The sequence below is a fragment of the Hyla sarda genome, chromosome 5 (assembly GCF_029499605.1).
Source record: "Hyla sarda isolate aHylSar1 chromosome 5, aHylSar1.hap1, whole genome shotgun sequence".
Taxonomy (NCBI): Eukaryota; Metazoa; Chordata; class Amphibia; order Anura; family Hylidae; genus Hyla; species Hyla sarda.
In genome coordinates this window covers 216483909-216507698 of record NC_079193.1, presented here as the reverse complement: position 1 = coordinate 216507698, position 23790 = coordinate 216483909, and the positions used below count along the sequence as shown (strand labels likewise).

The 23790-nt window shown below is 43.7% G+C and overlaps 1 protein-coding gene and 1 long non-coding RNA gene across 3 annotated transcripts in view; one reads left to right on the top strand and one right to left on the bottom strand.

The window, feature by feature from the left end:
* Nucleotides 1–3621, bottom strand: part of LOC130273790 (collagen alpha-1(XXI) chain-like) — a 98006-nt gene extending 94385 nt beyond the window's left edge. The window contains exon 1 of the mRNA XM_056521120.1: nt 3579–3621. The gene's annotated coding sequence lies outside the window, so the exon portion shown is untranslated. The remainder of the gene's footprint in view (nt 1–3578) is intronic.
* LOC130273793 (uncharacterized) overlaps nt 1–23790 on the top strand; it is a 131333-nt gene that overhangs the window by 62091 nt on the left and 45452 nt on the right. The window contains exon 4 of one of the 2 annotated variants that reach the window (XR_008844124.1): nt 3723–3784. The exons of the other annotated variant lie outside the window; for it this stretch is intronic. This is a non-coding gene — a long non-coding RNA (uncharacterized LOC130273793). Of the gene's footprint in view, nt 1–3722; nt 3785–23790 lie in introns of those variants that run through there. 2 annotated transcript variants of the gene reach the window in all.

Sequence of the window (23790 nt, the reverse complement as noted above, 5' to 3'; positions counted from 1 at the left end):
TTCCTCCCACAATTACATGTTTTTCCTCCAATGGAGATGACCCTGGGGTGTTTGTTCTCCATAAGTAAATATATTCATATTTTAACATGTAAGTTTATCAGACGTTTTTCATTTTCTCCTAAAGCAGTGGTTTCCTATCATACTGGATACTGGAAGTTTATTACGTGCATTTCTGGCTCTCACTTGTACAGACAAGTGTCTTCCATCTAAAATATAATTATAAGACTTGATATAGACATGGCCAATTTCAGTGTTGCTGGCCAAAGAATATTTTCACTTTCTCAGCAAGTATTCCTGTCTAATAAAGACAATTTTGGAGAAATTGCGGAATGATTCATGGTCTTCTTGCTAAAAAGAATTCTAGCGTAGCCTGGAGTGATAACATCTGATTGAAGACCATCAATTCAATTTACATTCCCAAAGGTTCACAGAAAACCTTGCAGGTTCTTTATATTTTATTGCTGCAGACATTTAAAGGGGTACTCCGGTGGAAAACTTTTTTTTTTATCAACTGGTGCCAGAAAGTTAAATAGATTTGTAAATTACTTCTATTAAAAAATCTTAATCCTTCCAGTACTTATTAGCTGCTGAATATTACAGAGGAAATTATATTCTTTTTGGAACACAGTGCTCTCTGCTGACATCACGAGCACAGTGCTCTCTGCTGACATCTCTGTCCATTTTAAGAACTGTCCAGAGTAGGAGAAAATCCCCATAGCAAACATATGCTGCTCTGGACAGTTCCTAAAATGGACAGAGATGTCAGCAGAGAGCACTGCGGTCATGATGTCAGCAGAGAGCACTGTGTTCCAAAAAGAAAATAATTTCCTCTGTAGTATTCAGCAGCTAATAAGTACTGGAAGGATTAAGATTTTTTAATAGAAGTAATTTACAAATCTGTTTAACTTTCTGGCACCAGTTGATTAAAAAAAATATAAAGTTTTCCACCGGAGTACCCCTTTAAAGTGACGCACAAGGCCTGTATTCTAGTCGGGATTGATATATGGTGAAGGCCAGAGTTAGAGGTTAGAACAGGCCAAAATACAAGCTAGAGCCTGTCCAACCAAAGTCTTGAACCAAACCATGGTCAAAATAATTTTGCTAACAATAACATTTAAAGGAAAAAATGTTTTTTATATATATATCAACTGGCGCCAGAAAGTAAAAAATATTTGTAAATTACTTCTATTAAAAAATCTTAATCCTTTCAGTACTTGTGAGCTGCTGAAAATTGTTGTTCTTTTCTGTCTAAGTGCTCTCTGATGACACGTGTCTCGGGAACCGCCCAGTTTAGAAGCAAATCCCCATAGCAAACCTCTTCTACTCTGTGCAGTTCCCGAGACAAGCAGAGATGTCAGCAGAGAGCACTGTTGCCAGACAGAAAAGAACAACTCAACTTCAGCAGCTGATAATTATTGAAAGGATTAAGATTTTTTAATAGAAGTAATTTACAAATCTGTTTAACTTTCTGGATCCAGTTGATGTATAAAAAAAAGCTTTTCCCTGGAATACCCTTTTAAGCATTCAGTCATATGATATGCAATGGGTAAATAGATTGCCTATTGTTTGTAAATACAATAAATCTCCGAAGATGAAATTCATCATTAAATATAATATTTTCTCTTAGTCTTCTCTTAAATACTGAAATCTTGAAAGCCACCATAAATAAGAAAACAACACTAGTTTTGAGTATATGTCCCCCTATTGTAAAGGTGCACATACACATTAGAGGAACATTAGCCAACCCACTGATTTTGACAGGACTAGTCCTCCATCTAATGTGTATGCGGTTGTCCCAACTCACACTCAATGGCAAATGTTGGGGAAAAGAGGATAAGGCATGTTGATTTCAGCATGCCCGATCCTTTATTCTTATGTTAGATAAACTGCTGTCGGAGGTATCTGGCATCGGCTTACCCCCCCCCCTCTCCATTGAGAACACATATAGGCTTGGCCATGCACGCATGTTTATAAGGGGGTGGGATGAAAAAGACAGCTTTCAGGCAAACAAGCTTTCAGCTGACAACAGTCTTAGGCTATGTTCACACAGTGCAATGGAATTGCCGAATTCCGACAAAATTGTGGTTATCTAAACACAGAATTCCGAAGCCCTATTGACTTCAATGGGATAACGTTGTGGAATTTCGCAAAACAGAAGACTAGTCCTATATTTTGACCGAATGCAGTAAACGGCATCTCTGCGGTAGAAATCCTCCCCTCTGAATGGGACTGCGGAATCCCATTCAATTTGTAGTGAATTACAGCAGAATTTCCATTGGAATTCTTCAGCGGAATTCAGCCGTGTGAACATACCCTAAAACAGCGTTTTCTAAACAGCGCTTCTCCAGCTGTTGCAAAACTACAACTCCCAGCATGCCTGGACAGCCAAAGGCTGTCCGGGCATGCTGGGAGCTGTAGTTTTGCAACAGCTGGAGACACACTGTTTGGAAAAACACTGATCTAAAGTATATGGTATGGGCACCATAAGTATAATCATTGTAGTGTAATTAATCATTGTGGTGCTTTCAGATAATGACATTAGTTTTATATGAGTTTACAGAACTGCAAACTCCAAAACATAGCGTCTCTAAAGCAGCCTGTAGCCGGCAGAAGTGTCTGAAATGCATCAATATATAGGCAATAGTGATGAGCGGCAGGGGTCCTATTTGAATTTGCGATATTTCGCAAATATATGGCCGAATATTCGTCCTATGTTCGCGAAATACGCATATTCGCTATGTTATTTTTTTTCATGTGAAAATTCCTAATGAAATTCGCATTTATATCTTTCACCTAAAAGAAGGGAGGGATCAGCGCCAGTATTCGCATAAAAATTTGCATAAAAAAAAATAAGAATATTCGTCATTACAAATATATATTCTAAATATTCACGAAATTGCAACATTCGTGGTAAAAATTAGTATTTGGAATATTCGTGCTCAACACTAATAGGCAAGACCCCCTATTCTTATCTACTGCATATTGAATAAATGCAGTATAGAAGATGGATAAAGCAGTGTAATCTGCATTGAAATATTGTATCATTTTTTTTGAAACTGGAAGTATTGGAAATGGCCACATCTGTACCGTTACAATTAGAGATGAGCGAACTTACAGTAAATTCGATTCGTCACGAACTTCTCGGCTCGGCAGTTGATGACTTTTCCTGCAAAAATTTTGTTCAGTTTTCCGGTGCTCCGGTGGGCTGGAAAAGGTGGATACAGTCCTAGGAGACTCTTTCCTAGGAATGTATCCACCTTTTCCAGCCCACCGGAGCACCTGAAGGCTGAACTAATTTACGCAGGATAACTCATCAACTGCCGAGCTGAGAAGTTCGTGACGAATCGAATTTACTGTAAGTTCGCTCATCTCTAGTTACAATGTAAATATTACATTACATGAGGAAAGAATAAACAGAAAAAGATGCATATTAGATGCTTACAAGTAGGATATAAATTCCTACGCATATATAGGAAAAATAATATCTGCGAAAATTAAAGGCACAAATACCTTTTGTTACTGACAATGTAAAATGCATAGTAAACGTATATAACATTTTAGGGATAAAGCAGTCTTACCTGTGTTAGAGAGCAGGCAGTGGGTGACGCTGCTGCATACCTGGAGTTTACCTAGTGAGGAGCAGAGAGATGATATAGTCACTGAAGCATGCTTTCCCTATGCACCAATTCATGCCCGACGCCTTTTCTTTCATATGTACACAGACTGCCTCGCTGAAGCTGATGTCACCAATTGCAGCTCATTTCAAACCCTGCCCACTGGCTACATAGAGAAAGAAGAAAGTGAAGACATTTGCATTTAGTAGGTAATCATTATAAAAAAAAAAAAATTTAAAAATTTGAGTTTCCTTTTATTGCGTGATTGTTACACTAAATAGCCTCTATAAAAGTAACACATAATACAAATAAACAATAGAACTTTTACATTAAAGTAACACAGATCCCTGACACCCAATTATTTGAACAGCTATTTTAAGGAGATTGTCAGAGATCCCTTCTTTGTAGGAAGAGTCCTTAGAGATTTGATCCCTACTTGAGATTCATTAACCAGATCACAAAAGTGTCCCCTAGTTTAAACCACAATATTCAGTTGTTATCTGTAAGGACAATTTGCAGCAAGTTTTCACCACAGGGGGGATTAATCATTACACAATGCCTATTTAAAGGGGTACTCCAGAGGGAAAGAAATGTTTTTAAATCAACTGGTGCCAGAAAGTTATACAGATTTGTAAATGACTTCTATTTAAAAATCTCTGACCACAGAGAGCACTGTGGTCAGACTGAAAAGAACTACACGACTTTCTCTGTAGCATACAGCAGCTGGAAGGCTTAAAGGGGTATTCCAGGAAAAAACTTTACATATATATATATATATATATATATATATATATATATATATAAAACAAGTCCAGAAATCACCGCACAAGCAGGTCTTGAATCAATTAAAGCTGGTGTTCTTTATTCCCCAAATAAGGTGTAATGTTTCGGCAACAATAGCCTTTATCAAGCATGTACTATTATCCCTGGCTGGCAGCCTGGGCGGTCACGTGCACAGAGGTAGGTCCCCAGTGCGGTCTCACCATTTGATATATAAAACAAACCTCTCCTGCACTGGACAGTTCCGGAAAAGGACACAGGTGTCAGCAGAGAAAACTGTGGTCAGACTGGAAAGAACTACACAACCTTCTCTGTAGCATACAGCAGCTGATAAGTACTGTAAGGCTTAAAAGGGGTTATCGAGGAAAAAACTTTTTTTTTTATATCAACTGGCTCCAGAAAGTTAAACAGATTGGTAATTTACTTCTATTAAATAATCTTAATCTGTTCAGTACTTATGAGCTGCTGAAGTTGAGTTGTTCTTTTCTGTCTAAGTGCTCTCTGATGACACCTGTCTCGAGAACTGTCCAAAGTAGAAGCAAATCCCCAAAGCAAACCACTTCTACTTTGTGCAGTTCCTGAGACAAGCAGAGATGTCAGCAGAGAGCACTGTTGCCAGACAGAAAATAACTCAACTTCAGCAGCTGATAATTATTGGAAGGAGTAAGATTTTTTAATAGAAGTAATTTACACATCTGTTTAACCTTCTGGAGCCAGTTGATATAAAAAAAAAGTTTTTTTCCTGGATAACCCCTTTTAAGCCTTCCAGTACTTATCAGCTGCTGTATGCTGCAGAGAAGGTTGTGTAGTTCTTTCAAGTTTGATCACAGTGCTCTCTGCTGACACCTGTGACCTTTTCAGGAACTGTCCAGTGCAGGAGAGGTTTGCTATGAGGAATGTATCCTGCTCGGACAGTTCCTGACATGGACAAAGGTGTCAGCAGAGAGCACTGTGGTCAGACAGAAAAGAACTATACAACTTCCTCTGGAGCATACAGCAGCTGATAAGTACTGGAAGGATTAAGATTTTTTAAATAGAACTGTATTACTTTCTAGCATCAGTTAATTAAAAAAAAATTTTTCCTCTAGAGTACCCCTTTTAATAGACATTGTGTAATTTACAAATCTGTATAAATTTATTGCAACAGTTGAGGGAAACATGTTTTTCCCTCCAGAGTACCCCTTTTAACTACTCTCCACCTTGGCCAAGACATACGGATCTTGAACAGATACTCAGAATTCCTTAATAGGGTATTTAGCCCGTAAAAATAGGCATAACCCCAAGCTTCTTTGCCCTCAATGCAGAACCTGTAATTCCCCCCCCCCCCCCCCTCCATCTTCCAGTATAAAGATCTTCATAGTGCAGTGCTTGAAAGGAGTCTGCCTTGAAATGCTGACAGGCTTCATCATCACTGGCAACAGAGTAACATTTCAGAGAAAAACCTAAAACCTAGGTGCAGCACTGGAAAGTGTCCAGGTGACTGACTTCCTGACTGAACGCAGGGGCAACCTGTTAATCAAGCCGATTCAGGCAGGGGAAAGCCGGGGTGCTCACTTCCCAGGCACTGCCATGGTTCAGTGATTTCTTCTTCTGTGATCTTTTTGTATTTAAATATTTTTTTAAACATTTTTTTTTTGCAGAGAAAAAACATTCCACACAAAACACTTAGGCTATGTTCACACACTGGAATGTCCAGACGGAAAATCTCTGTGCAGACATTGCGCATACTGCGGGTGCCGGCTAAGACTGTGCGGAGTCCGCAGAAAGAATGAACATGTTCATTCTTTCTGCAGACACAGAATTTGAAATTTCCTTTCTGGAAACATCTGGCACGGACATTCTAGACAATTTTCCCTTTGCAAAAGTTTTGACAAATCTCCCCCCTTAGAGTCTGCCCTTTTTTGTACAGCTCTTTTTAGCTTAGTAATGACTTTTATCCTAGAGATGAGCTTTGCTACTGCAAAGACTGGATCCAATATTTGGCTATTAAAGTGCCTGATATAGAATTTTACCAATGCCTAACTTAGTCCTATCTATGGCATCACCCATGTCCAGTTGGCCCAGTAAACAACTCTTGGGTTAAAGGGGTTCTCCGGTGCTTAAACATCTTATCCCCTATCCAAAGGATAGGGGATAAGATGCCTGATCGCGGGAGTCCCGCAGCTGGGGATGCCCGTGATCATGTACACAGCACCCCATTTGTAATCAGTCCCTGGAGCGTGTTCGCTCCGGGTCTGATTACGTGCGACTACAGGGCGGGCGGCGTGTGACGTCACGCCTGCGCCGGCGTGTGATGTCACGCTCCGCCCCACAATGCATTGAGGGGCGGAGCGTGACAGTCTCCTTGTTCTTACAGTAAAGAACCCCCGTCTGTGCTGGTGTAGAAACCTTCTTTCCTCTAAACCTTCTTTCATCTACAGCTGCCACGCCCCCTCCCATAGGCTTGCATTGAGGGGGCGGAGCGTGACATCACACGGGGGGGGGGGGGGGGGGCGCGCACGTCGTCACAATGCCCCGGCCCCGTGATCGCTAGTATTCAGACCCGGAGCGAACGCCCCAGCGGCGTGACCCCCGTGATCAGGCATAAGATGTCTTAGCGCCGGAGTACCCCTTTAATGCTTCTTCACTGCCTTTCTGTTTTAGTAGTTTAAATGCTTTTTTTCTTTTTTGTCATTTATTGCCCCCTTAACATATTTATTCATCCACATTGGTTTTGTCCTATTCCTGACACTTTTATTCCAATAAAGGTATGTACCTCATAGTGAGAATTTAAAATATTTTTAAAAGTCTCCAATTTAGTGTCAGTATTTTAGTTTTTTAGGACATTATCCCATTTTATTTTGTTAAGGGCATCTCTGAGTTGATCAAACTTTTCCTTTCTAAAGTTCATTATTTTTGTGGCCCCTCGAGAGATTCCCTTATTGAAGGACAAGTTATAATTTATTATACTATGATCACAATTTCCTAGGTGTCCTTCTACCTGCACATTAGTTACTCTATGAGGTCTATTGTTTAGCATTATGTCCAGTAGGACACCCCCTCTAGTCGGGCCCTGCAAAATTTAGGACAGATAATTTTCTTTACCTATAGTTAAGAAACCTGTTTCCTTTATGAGATTCACAGGTTTCAGTTGTCATGACCGACTGGGGTGACAGGGAGAGTGAGCCCTAAGATGTCCCTAATAACACTCTCCCTGCCTACTTGCCTATCCACCCTAAACGGCAGATCGATAACCACGGTACTGGTCCCTACCTGAGCTAAAGTGCAGTGGGCGTAAAAACAAATAATAAACATAGTCGGTCACAGGCCAGAAACAGAACGGGAAAACTACCAAACAACCAGATATACCAGACAGAATATAAACTCACAAACAGGGCAGAATATAGTATACTAACAAACAGTTCAGAAACCGGAATCCAGATAAATGGCAGACATGAATAAATAAACAAGACAAGATATGGAATAAGTATACAGCAGAAAGCAGTATACACAGGGGATGAACAGAAGAACTGAATGTTAAACACTAAACTGATCAGAAACATAGAACACTGTTCACACTGGACTAAGATAACTAACATAAATAGATTAAATTCAGAGGACATCAGTGAGTAAGAACAGAGGACCCTATAGACCAATGTAAAATCACAGGAAACACTAGATCAGTGATCATGAACTCTATGATCAGTGCATGTACTATATACTTTAAAGATCAGCAATCATAAACTCTATAAAAATGGATACAAGAAAACCAAACTCCACAATGTGAAGGAACACAGGTCAGGATTCTCATAGTGTTAACACGGACTCAGAAACAAGGCTAAAACAGAACAGACATACAATAATCCTAAAAACTGACAAATGTACTACAGACTAAAATCAATAATAATCAGGACTTTTAACCATGGTTAAAACTCTTACTAATAATACAAGATAAATACAAGGTGCATGATAAAGCAGACATGGTCTAAAACAGTCATAGTCAGACTAGCAATAATGCACAAATGCCCAAATAACCAGCAAAGAGTGCAGGAGAGCTCAGATTTAACCTCTTCAGGACACAGGGCGTATGGATACGCCCTGCATTCCGAGTCCTTAAGGACCGAGGTCGTATCCATACGCCCGTGGGATATCCAGTCCCCACCGCTAGCCGGTTGGGGACCGGAGCCGGATGCCTGCTGAAATCATTCAGCAGGCACCCTGGCACATCGCCCAGGGGGGTCCTGAGACCCCCCCATGTCGGCGATCGGAGAAAATCGCATGTCAATTCAGACATGCGATTTTCTCCAATTCCGGGCTGATCGGGTCTCTGGTGACCCGATCACCCGAAAAATAGGGCTGATCGGTGTTGTCAGCAACAGCCCCGATCAGCCTAAAGGATAGGAATGAGGTCGCAAAGCTGCGATCTACTCCTATCCCCTGCCATTACTCAGAACAGAGTTCTGACCAATGGCAGCGCAGGACAGGGGGTTGCCATGGCAACCCCCCGTTCTGCCTGCCCCTGGATGTCGAGGGGCTCTGGGAAGAAGATGGAGGCCGTACCTGCAGGAGAAGATGCCTGGGGACCTGGGATCATCGCTGTAGCCTGCAGGATCCTGATCAGGTAGGGAATCGACAGTGTGGGGGGGGGGGGGGAATTGAAAGTGAAAGTAAATCGATCTTTACTGTGGCAACCACTGGGGGCGCCAAACTGCAACTCCCAGCATGCCCAGACAGCCAAAGGCTGTCGGGGCATGCTGGGAGTTGTAGTTTTGCAACATCTGGAGGGTCACAGTTTGGAGACCATTGTTACAGTGGTGCCCAAACAGTAGCCCTCCAGATGTTGCCAAACTACAACTCTCAGCATGCCTTGACTGCCCAGGCATGCTGGGAGTTGTAGTTCTGTAACATCTGTCCCTTCAGATTTAGCAATTTTCATGACATTTTTGAAAATTGCTGCTCTACTTTGAAGCCCTCTAATTTTTCAAAAAGCAAAAATATGTCCATTTTATGATGCCAACATAAAGTGGACATATTGTGTTTGTGAAGAAAATAAAATGTATTTGGAATATCCATTTTCCTTACAATTAGAGAGCTTCAAAGTTAGAAAAATGCTAAATTTTCAAAATTTTCATGAAATTTGGGGATTTTTCACCAAAAAAGGATGCCATTAACGCCGAAAATTTACCACCAAAATAAAGTAGAATATGTCACGAAAAAACAATCTCAGAATCAGAATATTCGGTAAAAGCGTTTTCGCGTTATTAATTCGTAAAGTGACGGTGGTCATAATTGCTGTCACGATTCGGCTGGCAGGAGGTGGATCCTCTGTGCCAGAGAGGGATTGGCGTGGACCGTGCTAGTGGACCGGTTCTAAGCTGCTACTGGTTTTCACCAGAACCCGCCGCAAAGCGGGATGGTCTTGCAGCGGCGGTAGCAACCAGGTCGTATCCACTAGCAACGGCTCAACCTCTCTGACTGCTGAAGATAGGCGCGGTACAAGGGAGTAGACAAGAGCAAGGTCGGACGTAGCAGAAGGTCGGGGCAGGCAGCAAGGATCGTAGTCAGGGGCAACGGCAGGAGGTCTGGAACACAGGCTAGGAACACACTGGGAAACGCTTTCACTGGCACGATGGCAACAAGATCCGGCAAGGAAGGGAAGGGGAAGTGAGGTTATATAGGGAAGTGCACAGGTGAATACACTAATTAAACCAACTGCGCCAATCAGCGGCGCAGTGGCCCTTTAAATCGTAGAGACCCGGCGCGCGCGCGCCCTAAGGAGCGGGGCCGCACGCGCCGGGACAGGACCGACGGAGAGCGAGTCAGGTACGGGAGCCGGGGTGCGCATCGCGAGCGGGCGCCACCCGCATCGCGAATCGCATCCCGGCTGGAAGAGGTATCGCAGCGCACCCAGTCAGCAGGTCTGACCGTGGCGCTGCGATTGCGAGGATGTTGCGAGCGCTCCGGGGAGGAGCGGGGACCCGGAGCGCTCGGCGTAACAGTACCCCCCCCCCTTGGGTCTCCCCCTCTTCTTGGAGCCTGAGAACCTGAGGACCAGACTTTTGTCTAGGATGTTGTCCTCAGGTTCCCAGGATCTCTCTTCAGGACCACAGCCCTCCCAATCTGCCAAAAAAAAAACTTTTTCCTCTGACCGTCTTGGAGGCCAGTATCTCCTTTACGGAGAAGATGTCAGAAGAACCGGGAACAGGAGTGGGAGAAACAAGTTTGGGAGAGAAACGGTTGATGATGAGTGGTTTAAGGAGAGAGACATGGAAGGCATTGGGAATACGAAGAGAAGGAGGAAGAAGGAGTTTGTAAGAGACAGGATTAATCTGGCACAAGACTTTGAAAGGACCAAGATAGCGTGGTCCCAGTTTGTAACTGGGGACACGAAAGCGGACATATTTAGCGGAGAGCCATACCTTGTCTCCGGGAGCAAAAATGTTCTTCTTTTCTTATCGGCAAACCTTTTCATGCGGGATGAAGCCTGTAAAAGAGAATTTTGGGTCTCTTTCCATATGGTGGAAAGATCACGAGTTACTTCATCCACAGCGGGCAAACCAGAGGGCAAGGGAGTAGGGAGGGGGGGAAGAGGGTGACGGCCGTACACCACGAAAAATGGGGACTTAGCAGAAGATTCAGAGACTCTGAAGTTGTATGAGAATTCGGCCCATGGTAGAAGATCTGCCCAGTCATCCTGGCGGGAGGAAACAAAATGCCGTAAATAGTCACCCAGGACCTCGTTAATTCTTTCTACTTGCCCATTGGATTGGGGATGATAAGAAGAAGAGAAGTTTAATTTAATCTTGAGCTGTTTACAGAGAGCCCTCCAGAATTTAGACACGAATTGGACGCCTCTATCCGAGACGATCTGCGTGGGCAACCCGTGAAGACGAAAAATGTGTACAAAAAATTGTTTTGCCAACTGAGGCGCTGAAGGAAGACCAGGAAGAGGAATAAAATGTGCCATCTTGGAAAATCGATCAACGACCACCCAAACAACAGTGTTGCCACGGGATGGGGGTAGGTCAGTAATAAAGTCCATACCAATCAGTGACCAAGGCTGTTCGGGGACAGGCAGAGGATGAAGGAGACCAGCAGGCTTCTGGCGAGGAGTCTTATCCCGGGCACAGACAGTACAGGCCCGCACAAAATCAACAACATCCGTCTCCAGAGTCGGCCGCCAATAGAAACGAGAGATGAGTTGCAGGGACTTTTTGATGCCCCCATGGCCTGCGAGGTGGGAGGAGTGACCCCATCTGAGAATCCCGAGACGTTGGCGTGGAGAAACGAAGGTCTTCCCTGGAGGAGTTTGCCTGATGGAGGCTGGGGAAGTGGAGATCAGACAGTCAGGAGGAATGATGTGTTGCGGAGAGACCTCTGCTTCCGAGGCATCCGAGGAACGAGAGAGGGCATCGGCCCTAATGTTCTTGTCGGCAGGGCGAAAATGAATTTCAAAGTTAAAACGGGCAAAGAACCACGACCACCTGGCCTGGCGAGGGTTCAGCCGTTGGGCAGACTGGAGATAGGAGAGATTCTTGTGATCGGTGTAAATGATAACTGGAAATTTTGATCCCTCCAGCAGATGTCTCCATTCCTCAAGTGCCAATTTAATGGCCAGTAGTTCTCGATCCCCGATGGAGTAGTTTCTCTCCGCCGGAGAGAAGGTCCTAGAAAAAAAACCACAAGTAACAGCATGCCCGGAAGAATTTTTTTGTAGAAGGACCGCTCCAGCTCCCACTGAGGAGGCATCTACCTCCAATAGGAAGGGTTTAGATGGGTCAGGTCTGGAGAGCACGGGAGCAGAAGAAAAGGCAGACTTGAGCCGTTTAAATGCGTCTTCCGCTTGGGGAGACCAGGACTTGGGATTGGCATTTTTCTTGGTTAAAGCCACGATAGGAGCTACAATGGTGGAAAAGTGTGGAATAAATTGTCTGTAATAATTGGCGAACCCCAAAAAACGTTGGATAGCACGGAGTCCGGAGGGGCGTGGCCAATGCAAGACGGCAGAGAGTTTATCCGGGTCCATTTGTAATCCCTGGCCAGAGACCAAGTATCCTAGGAAAGGAAGAGATTGACATTCAAACAGACATTTCTCCATTTTGGCATAAAGTTGATTGTCTCGAAGTCTCTGAAGAACCATGCGGACATGCTGGCGGTGTTCTTCTAAGTTGGCAGAAAAAATCAGAATATCGTCCAGATACACAACAACACAGGAATATAAGAGATCACGAAAAATTTCATTAACAAAGTCTTGGAAGACGGCAGGGGCGTTGCACAGGCCAAAGGGCATGACCAGATACTCAAAGTGTCCATCTCTGGTGTTAAATGCAGTCTTCCATTCGTCCCCCTCCCTGATGCGGATGAGATTATAAGCACCTCTTAAGTCCAGTTTGGTAAAGATGTGGGCACCTTGAAGGCGATCAAAGAGTTCTGAGATAAGAGGTAGAGGGTAGCGGTTCTTTACCGTGATTTTATTAAGTCCGCGGTAATCAATGCAAGGACGCAGGGAGCCATCTTTTTTGGACACAAAAAAAAATCCAGCTCCGGCAGGAGAGGAGGATTTGCGGATAAACCCCTTTTTTAAATTTTCCTGGATGTATTCAGACATAGCAAGAGTCTCTGGAGCGGACAGAGGATAAATTCTGCCCCGGGGTGGAGTAGTGCCCGGGAGGAGGTCAATAGGACAGTCATAAGGCCTGTGAGGAGGTAAAGTCTCAGCTTGCTTTTTGCAAAATACGTCAGCATAGTCCATATAAGCCTTAGGGAGACCGGTTACAGGGGGAACCACAGGGTCACGGCAGGGAGTACTGGGAACCGGTTTAAGACAGTCCTTGAAACAAGAAGTACCCCAGCTCTTGATTTCTCCTGTGGACCAATCAAGGGTTGGGGAATGGCGTTGAAGCCACGGTAATCCAAGGAGAATTTCGGAAGTGCAATTGGAGAGGACCAAAAACTAAATTTTTTCGTGATGAGGTCCGATGCACATTAGGAGGGGTTCCGTGCGGTAACGCACGGTACAGTCCAATCTTTGATTGTTAACACAATTGATGTAGAGGGGTCTGGCAAGACTGGTCACCGGGATGTTGAACCTGTTGATGAGAGAGGCCAAAATAAAATTTCCTGCAGATCCGGAGTCCAAGAAGGCCATAGTAGAGAAGGAGAAGATGGAGGAAGATATCCGCACAGGCACAGTAAGGCGTGGAGAAGCAGAGTAGACATCAAGAACTGTCTCCCCTTTGTGCGGAGTCAGCGTACGTCTTTCCAGGCGGGGAGGACGGATAGGACAATCCTTCAGGAAGTGTTCGGTACCGGCACAGTACAGGCACAGATTCTCCATGCGGCGTCGTGTCCTCTCTTGAGGTGTCAAGCGAGACCGGTCAACTTGCATAGCCTCCACGGCGGGAGGCACAGGAACGGATTGCAGAGGACCAGAGGAGAGAGGAGCCGGGGAGAAAGGACGCCTCGTACGAACAAAGTCCATATCCTGGCGGAGCTCCTGACGCCTTTCGGAAAAACGCATGTCAATGCGAGTGGCTAGATGAATAAGTTCATGCAGGTTAGCAGGAATTTCTCGTGCGGCCAGAACATCTTTAATGTTGCTGGATAGGCCTTTTTTAAAGGTCGCGCAGAGGGCCTCATTATTCCAAGATAATTCGGAAGCAAGAGTACGGAATTGGATGGCGTACTCGCCAACGGAAGAATTACCCTGGACCAGGTTCAGCAGGGCAGTCTCAGCAGAAGAGGCTCGGGCAGGTTCCTCAAAGACACTTCGAATCTCCGTGAAGAAGGAGTGTACAGAGGCAGTGATGGGGTCATTGCGGTCCCAGAGCGGTGTGGCCCATGACAGAGCTTTTCCGGACAGAAGGCTGACTACGAAAGCCACCTTAGACCTTTCAGTAGGAAACTGGTCCGACATCATCTCCAAGTGCAGGGAACATTGTGAAAGAAAGCCACGGCAAAACTTAGAGTCCCCATCAAATTTATCCGGCAAGGATAGTCGTAGGCCGGAAGCGGCCACTCGCTGCGGAGGAGGTGCAGGAGCTGGCGGAGGAGATGATTGCTGAAGCTGTGGTAGTAGCTGCTGTAGCATCACGGTCAGTTGAGACAGCTGGTGGTCTTGTTGCGCTATCTGTTGCGACTGCTGGGCGACCACCGTGGTGAGGTCGGCGACAACTGGCAGTGGAACTTCAGCGGGATCCATGGCCGGATCTACTGTCACGATTCGGCTGGCAGGAGGTGGATCCTCTGTGCCAGAGAGGGATTGGCGTGGACCGTGCTAGTGGACCGGTTCTAAGCTGCTACTGGTTTTCACCAGAGCCCGCCGCAAAGCGGGATGGTCTTGCAGCGGCGGTAGCAACCAGGTCGTATCCACTAGCAACGGCTCAACCTCTCTGACTGCTGAAGATAGGCGCGGTACAAGGGAGTAGACAAGAGCAAGGTCGGACGTAGCAGAAGGTCGGGGCAGGCAGCAAGGATCGTAGTCAGGGGCAACGGCAGGAGGTCTGGAACACAGGCTAGGAACACACTGGGAAACGCTTTCACTGGCACGATGGCAACAAGATCTGGCAAGGAAGGGAAGGGGAAGTGAGGTTATATAGGGAAGTGCACAGGTGAATACACTAATTAAACCAACTGCGCCAATCAGCGGCGCAGTGGCCCTTTAAATCGTAGAGACCCGACACGCGCGCGCCCTAAGGAGCGGGGCCGCGCGCGCCGGGACAGGACCGACGGAGAGCGAGTCAGGTACGGGAGCCGGGGTGCGCATCGCGAGCGGGCGCCACCCGCATCGCGAATCGCATCCCGGCTGGAAGAGGTATCGCAGCGCACCCGGTCAGCAGGTCTGACCGGGGCGCTGCGATTGCGAGGATGTTGCGAGCGCTCCGGGGAGGAGCGGGGACCCGGAGCGCTCGGCGTAACAATTGCGAAAAAGGGCTCAGTCCTTAAGGTGGAAAAGGGCTGCGTCCTTAAGGGGTTAAATAGCCAAACCCGAGTAGCAATTGGCTCAGAGCATTAACTATTCCCCAGCCAGGGAGAATTGCAAAGAAAACTGATATAGGCACAAAACTAGTGTCTGAAACACCAAAACAGAAAAATACAAAAACACAAAAACGGACTTTACATCAGTCTCCCAGTTTATATCAGGATAGTTAAAGTCCCCATTATTACCACCTCATTTTGATTTGCTGCCTTGTTTATTTGCCTCAGTAATTGATCTTCTGCCTTTTCCATTATATTTGGTGGCTTATAGCAAACCCCCAACAGATTTTTTTAAATTTTTATCTCTGTATATTTCTCCCCATAATGACTCCACATTATCGTTTCTTTCCCATATATCTTCCTGCAGTGCAGTCTTCAGACTGGACTTTACATAAAGACAAACTCCTTCCCCTTTCTGTTTTGTCCGATTCTTCCTGAATAGACTATAACCCTGTATGTTGACCGCCCAGTCACAGCTATCGTCCAACCAAGTCTCTGTTATACCCACTATGTCATAATTATTCTCAGACATCATCAACTCCAGTTCGTCAGTTGTATTGGACAGACTTCTGGCATTAGTCAATATGCAATTCAATGGTGTATGTTTTTTTTTCCTGTGAAGCCTATCCCTATTAACTATTCTAATCCCTCCCTCCGCTCCACCCCAGGTACATTAATAAATCTCAGCTCTTACTATCTTCCCCCTCTATGTTGTAGACCCCCCCATTCCCTAGTTTAAACACTCCTCCAACCTTCTGGCCATCTTTTCCCAGAGCACAGCTGCACGCTTTCCATTGAAGTGCAGCCCGTCCCTTTGGTAGAGCCTGTATCCGACAGAGAATTCGGTCCAGTTCTTCATGAACCCAAACCTCTCCTTCCTACACCAGCTTCTGAGCCACTTGTTTACCTCCCTAATCTCCCACTGCCTCTCTGGTGTTGCTCATAGTACAGATAATATTTCAGAAATTACTACTTTGGAGGTCCTTTTCTTAAGCTTGTGGCCTAAGTCCCTGAAATCATTTTAAGGACATTCACATTATCTCTTACTTTGTCATTGGTGCCAATATGTACCATGACTACTGGGTCTTTCCCCCTAATAATAGAGTCCGCCACTACCAGGACCTGTCTGGCATGCCCTGCACTACTCCCTCCCTCCTTACTGGAGCAGATGCCCCCCTGGCAGTCAGAGGAAGAGTCCAGCTGCAGTACTGTTAGCTCTGAAATGGCATGCCCCTCATCTGCCAATCAGGCAAACTTGTTGATATGTGCCAGTTCAGGACTAGCCTCACTGACACTCTTCCCTCTACCCTGTTTTCTAACTGTAACCCAGCTAACTGCCTGACTGTCCTGCACCTCCGTCCCACTATCCTCCCCCACCTCTACCCCAGAGAGTACTTGCTCAGTGAGCAGGAGACTCCTCCCCAAGTTGTCAATGCATCTCAGTGTTGCCAGTTGCTCCTCTAGATCCAGGATCTGGGCTTCCAAATGAACAACTCGCACAAGTCTCGCACAACAATATGCACCCTCAAACTGCTGTTCAAGGATTGCATACATCACGCAAGATGCACACTGGACTGCCTTTTCCAACATGGAAGACATCTTAGTTTTGGGGATTGCTCAGATAACAGTCAAAAACAGAAGGTAATACTTCCTGAATTTAAAGTCCCTTAATTTTAAGTCCCCCTCACTTTTATACTCACACCCACTTGTATGATTCATACACACACAATCGCAGGCCCAGACAATTGCTTAGTGTTTTTTCTTTTAAAGTTACCAAAAAAACACCTCTCTTTTGCACTGCTTGGAAGCAGATCACTTCTTTCATATTTATAAAAGGCCTCTAAAAAAATGGAGATGGAAAGACAAAAATAAAATTGCTTCAGCATTAGGCCATTTGTAAAATGTTTGTTTCTGAAAACTCTAGGTTTGGCAGTAGTGGGGGGACCACTTGGCAGTAGTGGGGGGACCACTAGGGCATTCCTCCTATGGGTACAGGTGTTGCAGTGGGGGTGGTCGCCTCCTGGTGCCACACAATTTTAAGTTAGAGACCCACCTGAATCAGATGGCCATGAAGTGGTGACTGAACTGATACAGATGAATAAAAATGTATACTAACTACCTGATGATAGCTTTTGTTATTCTTCAAAATTTATGTTACAAACATAAAGTGTTGTTCTCAGTTACCACCTTTCGTTAGGCAAATCCATCAGCATTCTGCCACAAACAGGATGCCAATGTATATTGTAATGCAGGGCAGCGAATGCCATTCATTTCAGTGGCCAAATGGAGTTATTTTTTATTATATTTTCTAACAGCCATGATGCTTCAAATTTTTCACCTACAGACCAATATGAATGCTTTTTTTGTGCTGGACCAACTGTGCTTTGTAATGACTAATTTTACCGCAAGATCTATACTGAAGCTAACAAAAATCTCTTTGTGGGGGAAAGTTAAAATTAAATTATTTTATTTATTTATTTAAAAAAAAAATTTCTATGCAATGTCTTTTATGGCAAAAATGTTTATAAATGCATTTTATCAATTTTATCAATTTTTTGAACATTTTTTTTTATCACTTTTTCTTTACTTTTTTTCCATATATATGAACTATATAGCAGCAATTATGGTGCTTGGTATTTTTTTTTTTACCTTTATGCTGTTTAACCGTGGGGTTAAATATTATATTATAATTGTTTTCATAGTTGTGACATTTCCGCATGTGCTGATACCAAATATGTTCTTTTAATTATTTATTTATTTTTATTATTATTATTTTATTTGTAAAATGGGGGTTTATTTAGATTTTTATTAGGGGAGGGGCTTATTCATATTTATAAACACATTTTTTATTTTTATTATTTACCATATTTAGTCTTTCAATTGCTAACACTAAACAATTCTGTGCCACGTTCAGACCCTGACCTATCACAAAAATGAGTCGAGAGAAGTGCGCGCTTAGCATATTCTCTCCCATTTCCGTGTCACGTGACGAGGATGGACCCCTAATTTAAGTCTATAGGGTTGTTTGGTCTCATGGAGAAATAGAGAGGGAGAAGTGTGTGGCCTCGTGCTTTATAGTCTGTTCGTTCTCATAATCAGTTCGGGTCTAAAAAAGATTTTCTATTGGGAGGTACACTAATGGGGGGTAATAAACAAGAAGTGTAAATAAAAAAAAGTCACATGCATTTAAAGAAAAAATCCAGCCTCAACCCCTTAATAGTCAGTACGCACCATTTAAGTTCCTTGAAGCCCAGGACACCACCATAAGCAGCAGTAATTGTGAGCAAGAGTAAATGCATTGGTTACGAATGCCTATGACTGGAGTAAAGTACAGGTGTTCTTGCAATTCTACTTACCACCAGCTCATCTGCTGGCTCTACCATATTGCAGGGTCCATTAAAGTTCTCCTTTTCAGCTGCTAAGGGTCCTTAAAGCGCAACTGTCTTGAAGTTTGGGGCATATAAGCTAACCATAGTCTGTGTATTGGGGTGGACAAGTAATACAGCATTACAGGGTCCGATTCAGCGCTGGGACTGCTGTGTTCTTGACACACTGGTCCCAGCGCATGCACCCCTTCTGATCTTTATGTGTGCACCCACAGACAGGAATTTACCCAGCAAGCGAGCTCTCTGCCTCTAGTGAATGCAGGCACACAGAGAAGAAGAAGAGGAAAGCGGGAACAGTTATCGCTCCCCACCAAGCGCTCGCTCCCACTGTTTGACATCTCCAAGCACCTGTGCAATGGTAGAGAGCTCCCTCCCTTCCATCCTACCCCTCCTCCCCTGCTGCAGAAGGTTTATACTACAAAAATACTTGTTAATCAACAATTAACATTCTATAATTTCCATAATTCTACATATTCAGAATTTTTTCATAATAGGAAGTAGTTTCCAGCCAAGCCTTGATGCTGGGCAATTTTTGTGCAATCCAGTTCCTTGCAATCAATAATCTAGCGTAAAAAATCTAATCATTTTATGCTTAAAGGGGTAGTCCGGTGGTTAAGATTTTTGGCTATATTGCATCTTCTTTTAATGTTCATGTTTTCTGCAATTGACATGTATTATATGTTTGTGTAGCATGTGTCTTTTTTTCTTAACTGTTTGTGGGCCAGGAAGTTCTGGAGTTCTGTGTTGGATCTCTTACTGTCGTCCACAGCGTTGGCTATGTTAGGATTAGGCTGCGGACAACACGTCAGGGCCTTTTTTTCTCTTTGTTCTTTCAGAGCCTGGAGGACCCAGGTCTGCATGAGAGAAATAAGCCACGTGAGAGTAAGGAGCCAGAGCAGGGGGAGAGAGGATGTACACAGCTTGTCATCTCCCCTCCCCTTGCTCTGTACCAGAGGACGCAGGTCTGCACTGAAAGAAGACAGAGAAGATAAGAGTGTTATCTGGAGGGGAGTATAACAAGGTGCACGGGCTGGGGATGTATAGACTGCAGGGGAATAAATCTCGGAATGGGGATGATTACGATGTGTGAAGGGGGGGGGAGACTCCTGAATGACACATGCTGGGAGTTGTAGTCCCTGTTATGTGTGTGTATGCTAGTGTTTACAAACCAGTGTGCCTCCAGCTGTTGCAAAACGACAACTCCCAGCATGCCCTGACAGCCTTTGGGCATGCTGGGAGTTGTAGTTTTGCAACAGCTGGAGGCACACTGGTTGGGAAACAGTGTTCTAGCCAATTCAGTATTTTGCAAACAAAGTGCATTGTTTCCCAACCAGGATGTCTTCAGCTGTATCAAAACTACAACTCCTAGTTTGCCCAGACAGCTTTTGGCTGTCCGGGCATGCTGGTAGTAGTAGTTTTGCAACACCTTGAGGCACCCTGGTTGGGAGACACTGGTGTATGCCCTATAGAGGTGTGGTGAACTACAACCCCCAGGAGACTACAGAGGCAGCATGCTGGTGTTATACCACAGACTGAAGACTCCTGAATGACACATGCTGGGAGTTGTAATCCCTTTTGTGTGTGTATGCCAGTTTATCCCAACCAGGGCTGATTATTATGAGGGCTGACCCGGGAAAATAGTAGGGTGGGTAAAGGGCGGAACAAAAAAAGAAGGAGCCGCCCCAAACCAGCAAGGCACGTGACATGCTGGGATTTGTAGTTTTCAGCATAGCAAGAAAAAGGAAATGGAAGCAAAGATAGGAAAACAAAGTGGGGGATAAAAAGACAACAAAGAACAGAAATAGAGTAGCCTAAACAACAAGAATAGAAATGAAACAAAACAAATAGGGTAAGTCAAAAGCAGAAAAACACGTTGACCACCAGAGTACCCCTTTAAGGTGACTTTGGACCTCCATTTCCCCATCATCTCCCAGAATAGCTGTCTTGGGACATATTTCTATCTCTTTCCTCACAATCTTCCTAATTTCATTGAATATATCCATCCAATATTTTTTATCTCGACACAGCCCCACCAAAAGTCAAAAAGGTCTGGACACCTTGGGCAACTGGAATCGGCTCACCTTTTTATCCTACAAAGGAATTTTGTACAGTAATATGTTCTATGAATAATCAAAAATTGTGTCAAATGATGATTTTTATTAAATGAATTATACTTGACATTCCTGTATATCCTTCTCCACTCCTCCTCCCCAATTTCCCCATTATCTCTAACCCAATTTTTTTACTCTTAAATTTTACCATCCCATCTTCCCTGTCTATAATGTATTTGTATATATTTGCCACAATTTTCTTATTCTTGATCCTATTATTAACAATTTATTCAATAAGACCGGAAATTTCAACTGTTCGAAGACTTTCCTTATTTTTTGTGGAGAGAAAAGTATTCCTGATCTTTACATATTCAAACCATGCTTTATTTGTCATGCTAAATTTTTCCCTAACTTGAACCCAAGTAAGTTATACTCCACTATTAAATCACTCACTTTTCTAATTCCCATTTCTTCCATATATTTTAATGATCCCCAACTTGCAGAATTCTTCCAATTTCTTATTATACCATATTGGGGCTATTTCCAATAAATCTGTATTTACCTCTATCTTTTTTAGTAGTAACCAAGCCTTAAGGAGAGAAGACCCCCGGGATCTTTCTATATCGCTCTCTCTCCAATTGGCCAGATTCAAGAGTTTCAAATATATTCGCAAATTTACCCTCAAAACTTTCAACTATAGATCTAAGAAAGCCATCATTCCACCATTGTTTAACCACGACAATTTTCAAAATATAATGTAAATTATTCCATATTGTGAACAACGTAAACGTAACATCACATCATATTAAAAAAAACAAAAATACTGCAAAAGTGGTACAAAAAAAACCTACAGATAACGGCGCAAAAAATTAGCCCTTATACAGCACCGTATACAGAAAAATGAGGTGGCCAAAATAGGGCAATTTTAAACATACTTATTTTGTGAAAAAAGTTAGATTTTTTTTAAAAGCAGTCCAATAATAAAAAAGTATGTAATCATGGGTATAATTTTATTCATATTGATCCACAGAATAAAGAAAACGTGTCAGTTTTACCCTTAAATGTATAGCGTAAAAACAAAACCCTCCCAAATGTGCAAAGTTTCAGTTTTCATTTAATTTTCCTCACACAAATAAAAAAATGTTGGGCTCGCTGTACATTTTATGGTAAAATGAGTGATGTCCTTACAATGTCACGACCCCTCCCATAGGCTTGCATTGAGGGGGCGGAGCGTGATGTCACACGGAGGGTGGGTCTGTGACGTCACAATGCTCCGGCCCCCGTGATCGCCAGTAATCAGACCCGGAGCGAACAAGCTCCAGGGACTGATTATAACGGAGTGCTGCATGCAAGATCACAGGGGTCCCAGCGGCGGGACCCCCACGATCATGCATCTTATCCTCTATCCTTTGGATAGGGGATAAGATGTCTTAGCGCCAGAGTACCCCTTTAACGTCCCTACCAGTCAGTTAAGACATTTGAAAGTAACTGTACCAGATCAGTTTGAGAATGAAGCAGACACCCTAACTTAGCAATGTTTAGCAAAGAAGTATCCCTAAGTATTTTTACATAACTCTTTGGAAGAAGTCTTAGCATTAGATATTAATGTGGTTTTTTTTTTGGTTTTTTTTAACAATGATAATTAAAATCAACACAAGGAATATTAACAAAACTTCTAAATTGATTTTACCTATCAATACCTAGTACAGACAGAGAGGCCCCTCATTAAAGGGGGGGGGGTAGTGTCATGTCTGTCTATGTCTGTGTTCACACACAGCCATTTGGATTTGCTTGTGTGTGAACAGTTTTATGTTCCCTGGTCAGGGAATAGTTAATGCTTCCTAGGGTGTGTCTATTTAATGTCAGCCCAGTCTAGCCTCTGGGCTGGTGATACTGCATTTTATCCTGACTTGCTAAGATGCTGGACATGCGGCATGAAGTTCTTGGTGAAACACTCTTTATTTGAGCTTTTAATCTATTATCTCTGTTTTAGCATGTACTTTGTATTTTCTGATTATAACAAATGTTAGGTGGCATGCTTAGGATTTGTATATCTTTTCTGCTATGTGTCTGTTCACACTGTGTTTTCTCTTGCATCCGTTTATATTATGTTCTGTGTTTTATATTTCTGTTTTCCTACTGGGTCAGCATACTGTCCACACTGGTGAGTTTGCCGCTGGCCAGTAGTCTATTTGGATTTATTATTATGACTACTCTTTTAGTAAAGTGGAGTGTCCAGTTTACGTGTCCAGTGTGAACAGTGTCCTATGTTAGATCCCTGTTACTGCTCCATGGGGACTCTGTGTCTACTGGAGGTGTACGGAGGGATTGCTATTCCTGTCTTGTGTTCAGTGTGAACAGTGTTCTATAAATATATCCTGTGTATCTAGGCATCCATGTTACCTGTCCATGGGGACTCCGTGTCTACTGGAGGTTTCATGCGGGATTGCGAATATTCCTGATTAGCGATAGATCCCTGTTTCTGGTCCATGTGGAATTTGTGTCTACTGGATGTTCTGGGGGATTATGCTATATTTCTGTCTGTTCCGAAGTCTGTTGACTTATCCGTTTTCCTGTCTGGTGTTTTGAACTCTATGTTTATTAGTTCTTGATTTCAGATCTTTGGAGTTCTGTACACGACTACTGATCTATAGTGTCCTCTGTTCATGTCCGCTGATCCATAGTATCCCCTGTGCTGCTCAGTGATCTGTGTCCTCTGCACTTAATCTGTTATAGAGTTCTATGTTCCTGTTATTTTTCTGGTTTGTGACCAACTATTTATTAGTATTTGTTTTCATTAGGCCCCTGCATTTTAGTTCAGAGAGGGACCAGCGCTCAGTTTTCGATCCACCGGTTAGGGTGGATGGGCAAGTAGGCAGAGAAAGATGGCTTTAGGGTCAGTTTAGGGCTCACTCTCCCTGTCCCCTGGCCAGTCCCTGACACATTTTTAAAGAATTTTTGGTGATGTTCTTTCTGATTTTACTAACTATATTTTAAAATAAT